Genomic DNA, 7,653 nt, shown 5'->3' with positions numbered 1-7,653 from the left:
ACATTTCCTTACTTTTTACCTAAGGATAAGGATCATGTATCCTTCATCCTCTTCTCACGAACCATTTGAGTTATGATAGTTCAGGTATCTTCAGCATATCGTTAAAGATCTTCAAAAGCACCACAGATCCTTGGGTTCAACCCCAGTTATCCTTGGGATTATCCCCAGTTTCCGCCAGCAGCGCACGATGATCCTGATATAGTTCACGTCTTTGGGACCAGTACCCACTTCCGGGGCTGACAACCTCATCGTACTGGCTATACCTAGGATCCTACGTATAATGGTAGACGTACCATACATCCGTTCATAAGGTTTCTAACGTTTTCACGTTAGCTAAGGTTTTGACATGTTCATGTCACTAAGTTTGGATAGCCGCCAGTAAGGGCCATACTCCAGTTTACATACGATCCTTTGGGCTTGTCCCCAGTTATCCTTTGGGCTTGTCCCCAGTTATCCTTTGGGCTTGTCCCCAGTTATCCTTTGGGCTTGTCCCCAGTGATCCCTTGGGATCATCCCCAGTTATCCTTTGGGCATGTCCCCAGCTACTAATTTATCTTTTACATTGGCTTAGTCCCAAGTTATGTTCCATTTTTCAGGTTCTCGAAGTTAAATAAGGATCCTTAATCCTTATTATCCATTAAAATTTCACTTATGGTTATCTTGATTAAAGGTTAGGATCCTAACTTGGATTGATTGCTTCAAAAATTTATATTATTAACAAAACCTATGATCCTTGAAATTGATTGCTTCAAAAATTTTCAGTGTCAGGATATTTGATCTAGGATCATATCCTAAATTTATTAAACATGGTTTGCTCAACTCTTGTTACTCTAACAAGTATGTCTCTAGAACAAACTGAAAAATAAAAAGATAAATAAAGGATAACAACACGAGATAAGTCAGAAAGATTAAAGTTATATTATTAACAAAAGGATCTTAAACCCTTTCAAAAAGTTGTCAAAACCCACATTTCTACCAGCAAAACGTGGCCCGTCCACGTGGGTTGGCAAAGGATGTCCATTGTCTTTGCGGTCTTAGCAGGTGCAGGAAATTAAAGGCAGCAGGATCACAAAGGCTTCATCCCCCAAACAGAGGATCCCTCCACCTTTTGTAATCCTACCTATTGTCCAAAGGATCCATGATCCTTAACCCTAAAAACTATTGTTTAAGTACAGACCATCATTGTTTGAAAACACCAACAACCACAAAAACCACTACCAAATTTTAAAAATTGGGCTCCGGCTATGTCTAGAAATTTCCATCATTGCCCAATCCTGCAGCTCAAACCTTCGCTGCACCATCACCACCAGCTCCACTTGCTTCCCCCTGATCCTTGCCAGCATCACCACCTTCAAGCATAGGGATATCCTCAGCATCATCATCATCCTCCAACTCTGCCAGCCTTGCCTTCCAACCTTCCACGTCCCATGTGCCTTTGTCAAAGGAAGGATCCTGAGCCTCCGCAGCCATTTGCAGCTGGATCTTATACATGGTTATCGCAGCAGAGACCTTAGCATCCTGGGTGATATCATGCTTCTCATAGTCAAACTTGATCAATGCTTTGACAGCTTCATCCTTGGTAGCCCGGAGCTCCTTCTCAAGATCTGCTATCTTGAGATCCTTCAGCACACCCATCTGTTGGAGGTCGGCAATTTGGCGATCTTGATCTTCAACGTGGTTAACATAAGTCTCTATTTCAGTAAGTTTCTGCAAAAACAACAAGATATGACGTCAGATACAGGTGATCCTCAAAAACCATCAGGATAACCAACAGGGGCAGTGATCCTAACCTCGTTGACAGAATCAAGAAACTGCTGGCGAATCAGGGGAAATCCTTGAAGATCCTCAGAAGCCTTTCTCTTCTTTCCCTTACCCCTAATAGGAGCTTTAGGGGCAGAAGCAGAGGGACTAGCAGCAGGGGTCTTCTTTCTTGAAGACTTGACATTGGCAAGTTCATCAATCCCGAACTTGGAGGCAGACTTGGCAGACTTAGCAGGTTTCCCAGCGCCTACACAATCAAAACAAGATAAGTTCCCTTACTAAACAGTCTTACATATAACTTACTTTTTAATAAGGATACTTACTTGACATAGTGGCAGATGCGGAGGATACTTCTTGTGAATCTTGGACGGTGACTTGAAAACTTCTGGTCTCAGGATCAAGCTTTTTGAAAGCTAAAACTCTCTCTCTTGCAGCAGGAGTTAACTTGAGATGAGCAACGGATATGGCTGCACAAAAGACAAAGAAAACATTAGTGATCCTCATCATGAGAGACAAGTCTGATAGTGATCCTTCCAGGATTCTCTATCCTACCATGAGTAGCCCACTCCTTGGGCAGATCCTCCCCGTTAGGGATGGTATCTCTCCTAACAAAGAAGAATCGTCGCTTCCAGTTGGTATCATTTTTTGTGACCTTAAAAACAGGGTGATCCTCTCCAGCTTTTCGTTTCAACAAGTACCGACAAGAACCAAACGTGGTAAGATCATATAGCTCGGCCAGCTCCGACATCCCTAAGTCAATCCCCTCCTGCTCAATGATCCTCTCAAGGGTACACAGAACCCTCCAGATCATCGGCATGGCTTGGATATAGGACATGCCGATCAGAGAAAAGAAGGATTGGGTGAAGGCTGGAAAAGGATATGAATATCCTATGGTAAACGGAGTTACAGGAAAGGCCACCCAGGCATCAGAAACAGAGTCACTCAGAGCAGTGGATGTGAATGACTTGAAAACGGCATCGGCCGGAAAACAATGACGAATCCTATCTACATGAGCATCGGTAAAACAGCATCTCTCCGTAGGAGAGTCCTTAATGATCCCTTGGCTTTTCAGGGGACTGCTCTTCTTGTGATCCTTATGGGGAGAATTTCGGAGCAACATTCTCGTGGCAGAACAAAAACAGAGCAAGAGCAGAAAAAACAAAGCAGGAAAAGGAAGAAAGAAAGGAAGAGAATACCTGATCAATCTTCGGTGGAGTATATCCTGAATTTAAATAACAAATCGATCCTTACCCTATCTCCTATTTATAATCATGATTTGCAGGGATGTCACTTCAGTGACGTAATGATCGCAACGGCTAGTTATCCGAGTTGTCCGTTGAAGATAAGATCAGAACAAAATATAACTCATTAATTTACAATAAACTCCTTATATTTTGGGGGCAATTGTTAGGGCTGGATTTTTACAATACATGATCCTCACGTGTGATCCTAACCAGTGATCCTTGTTTCTTTGGCAGATAGTGATCCTCAGCAGAGTTCCAGGATCAGGATCACGGACCATCATAGGATCCTCATGCTAACAGTTGCTTTCGTTGAATTTAATGTTGTTTTGCAGGACATCTAGCAGGATCCGCTCTTAAGCATCACAATCACAGGACGCGTCTTTACAACTATAGCATGTGCTTAATCGGAGATGGACGTTGTGAAGGATATGGAAACTTGGCATGATTTAAGGGCGATAATTTAGGCTAGATTTAGTTTTGTTTCTAAAGGGGTAATGAGCTGATTATTAGTCTTTTTACCTAAAATAGGTCACCTACACTTGTATATATAACACTCTTCCCCATTCAGAAGAACACAGAACACAATTCTCACACGCTTAGACACTCGAAACTATAGTGATCCTTGTACTCAGCTCATTATCATCCGAAGTTGTAACTATTTTTCTTATATTGAAGTTTGGTGATCGGTAGTTGCCATCACCCGAGGTTTTTTATGCCGGAGATCATACATTGATCAAGGGCTTTTTCCTCGTATAAATCATTGTGTCTTTGCATATTTTATACTGAAGTGATCCTTTACTTTTTCAATAAACCAAGCATCATACCCCGTTTACACAAAGTTTGGTTGCATTATCCTTAGTGTGATTTTTGACCAAAACAGCCATCACCCGAGGTTTTTTATGCCGGAGATCATTCATTGATCAAGGGCTTTTTCCTCGTATAAATCCTTGTGTCACTTGCATATTTTACATTAAAGCGATCCTTTACTTTATTCATCCAACCAAGCATCATTCCCCGTTTACATAGAGTTTGGTTGCATTATCCTTGTGTGATTTTTGACCAAAACAGTTTGGCGCCCACCGTGGGGCAATTGGTGCTTCATTCATAAGAAAGTTTTTCTGTTGGTGATCATTCCGGAAGTGTTGCATGGCTTCATCATTGAAGAATACTTCCACAGCGATGTCTGCAGTCAATTCATCTAATGGCATTCCACCTTTGCCTCCACCACCAGCTGGATCTCAGAAAAATGCTGAGAAGAGACCAACTCCTATCTCCTCTAAACCATCATCTTCTGCTCTAACTTCTTCTATTCCCAGTACTAGTGATATATTTACTTTGATTTTGCAGATGAGGGATCGTATGCAGCAGCAGGATGAAACTAATGACAAGATCCTCAAGGAAATCGGAGATCTCAAAAGACAAAAGAAAACGGCAGAGGATCATTCCCCACTGATGCCCAAATCTTTGAATTTTGATACTCCGATGATTACTTCTCAGCCATCAGAGGTCCCAGACGTTCAACACATGTGTGGATCAAGAGGAGTGCATTTCGGCCCAGCAGTAGTGACTCAGGCATCAGGATCATATTTCCAACCGGCAGGATCCTATACTCAGCATATGGGATCCTTCATGAACTCAGGATCCTCCTTCGTTCCAGGATCATCCCAGGTTCAAGGATCCTCCTTCGTTCCAGGATTATCCCAGGTTCGAGGATCCTCCTTTGTTCCAGGATCATCCCAGGTTCAAGGATCCTCCTTTGTTCCAGGATTATCCCAGGTTCAAGGATCCTCCTTCGTTCCAGGATCATCCCATATTCAGGGATCCCTTCAGATACAAGGATCCTTGAAGAATTTGCAAACAGGAAGTCCAGATGTCCATCAAGGAGATTTTATTCCAATGCAGACCATTGCTTCCACTGGTCCATCCATCATCCCAGAATCCCAGCAATATGGATTCACATCCAATGTTCCTAACTTGAACCCGATGGGAGGTAACACTTTTAATAATTCTCTTACCACTAACCATGGATTCATGCAAGATACAGGTATCAATCATGCTATGGCCAGAGAGCTACAAAAACTGAAGGATATGATATCAAGTGTTCCAGGGGTAGTCAAACCTATCCCGGAGATTGCAGATGGAAGCCATAAGGTATCTCGTTTTGCACCACCGATTTGTGATGCTGAGATACCCAAAAGGTTCCATATCCCTACTATGAAGCTGTATGATGGTACAACGGATCCTGAGGAACACATAGCACAATACAGGGAGAGGATGGAGATCAATCCAATTCCAGAAAAATTAAAGGAAGCGTGCCTATGCAAAGGATTTGGATCCACTCTTACTGGATCAGCTCTTAAATGGCTGCTAAGTCTTCCCCCTTACTCTATTACCTCATTTGCTAATTTAGTTAATTTATTCAATAATCAATTCTCTTGTAGTAGAAAATTTGAAAGATTGACTAGTGATTTATATAGGGTAACTCAGGGTCATAATGAATCATTAAGGGATTATATAACCAAATTCAGTAAAGAATCCTTAGATATTCCCAACTTGGATATGGCCACAGCTGTTGAAGCCTTCAAAATGGGATTGCTTAGGGATTCATTGTTCTATGATGATCTTGTTTTGACACCATGCAGGAACCTAGATGAAGTAAGAACTCGTGCACTCAGGTTCATCCGGCTAGAGGATGACAAAAGGATCTAGGAAAGACAAGTAGGATCCTCAAAACAAGAAAAGCAAGGATCCTCTTTCAAAAGCAGCAGATTCAAATCCTACAATAGAAATGACAACCAGAACGTGCATGCCGTTGACCAAGAAGAGTATGATGAGGATTATCCTCCGATTTCTGAATACTGTTTTTCCGTTGATAACCATGAACTAATCCTTGCAATGCAGAATCTAGGAGAAAAAGCCAGATGGCCTAGAAAGAATGACAAACCAGCCGGAACTAAAGACAAATCGAAGTGGTGTGCATACCATGAGGATTTTGGGCATTTAACCGAAGAATGCATCGCATTAAGAAAGGAAATTGGATATCTGCTATGCAAGGGACATCTAAAAGAGTTGTTGGGAAGAAAAAAGCAAAGGACTCAGGATCCTGAAAGGATCCCTGAGAAAGCTCCAGCTCCTCCAGTAGATGCACAAGTGATCAACTTTATATCTGGAGGATCAGACATCTGTGGTACATCCTTCTCAGCAGCTAAAAGGCATGCAAAGGAAGCTAAAATGGATAACGGAGAAAGACCTATTCGAACATCGAGTGTCTCGGAAGGAAAAATCATAACCTTTGATGAGGATGATAGAATTAACATCCAGAATTAACATCCAGGATCCTCATCATGATGGTTTAGTTATTACTCTCTTTATTTCTAACCACTTTGTCTGCAGGATCCTTATTGACGGAGGAAGTTCAGTAAACATTATCCAGCTTGATGTTCTGAAGAAGATGGGTATTCCTGAATCCGACATCACCCCAAGATCCTCCGTGCTTGTGGGATTTAGTGGCGAAACTAAGAAAACCCTGGGGGGGACATCAAACTCCCAATCTATGTGGAAGGATTACATAATTATCAAAAATTTTGTGTTATTGACTGTTTGTCTTGTTGTAATGTTATCCTTGGCAGGCCCTGGATACATGATATGAAGGCAGTCCCATCCACCTACCATCAATGTGTGAAGCTCCATAGCCCATGGGGAATAATCAAGATCGACAGTGATCAGCAGGAGGCTAAGGATTGTTACACCTCATCAATGAAACCAGCCTCGAAGCCAAGGGAGCAATAGCAATTACAGTATCCTCCAAGGGATATCTTGGAGGCGAGAGAGCAGGATGTGGACGAAATCCTTTTGGATCCTAATGATCCTGAATCAAAAATCTATATCGGATCAGGGATCCTTAGCAAGATGAAAGAAGACATAGTGTCCTTCCTTAAAAGAAGAAAGTCTACCTTTGCATGGAAACATGAGGATATGACAGGTATATCTAAGGATATTATAACTCATAAACTTGGCATTGTGATCGGAGAGTCGCGCTCCGGTCAAAGATAATATTTATATACCCTAATTACCCTTAACAAATAGCTAGTGGTAGCAAGGGGTCGAACCACGAAGAGTATGTGGTTTGTGTGTGGATTTGATTGAATTATGAGTAGTTGTCACTTTTATGAAGCTTGCTATATTGTTTTTGTATATTTTTGTTTGAGTTGAAGATGTGAATTATAACTACTAAAAACAAACAATTGCAATGATGTAAATAAAGGTTTTGACAAGATTGAGAAAGCAAGGTTCACACCCGGTTCGGTTATTGCAATCCTAGGGTTCTTACAAGTTTTAGATTTAATTCACTTGAATATGTTATTAACGGATTTCTATCATCAAAGCTTAGGTGCCAATTGTTATCAACGCATACACGGACTACAATGCACTTCGTTACTTCGGACAAGTAAAACCTTTTGAATGACAAGGCATAATTGCACAAACTTATTTCGCAAAGTCAAATTTCATAACTCACTCGACAATTCACAAATATAGTTCAAATGCAAGACAATTGTCAATCAATTCAAATACAAGTCAAGTTGTCACAAAACCAAACTAAAGCATTGTTCAAACCCTAGACTTACAATAACCTACACCGGGGTGAAAC

This window comes from Helianthus annuus, chromosome 11 (genome assembly GCF_002127325.2).
Source record: "Helianthus annuus cultivar XRQ/B chromosome 11, HanXRQr2.0-SUNRISE, whole genome shotgun sequence".
Classification (NCBI taxonomy): Eukaryota; Viridiplantae; Streptophyta; class Magnoliopsida; order Asterales; family Asteraceae; genus Helianthus; species Helianthus annuus.
Note: the sequence above shows the minus strand (reverse complement) of the source record.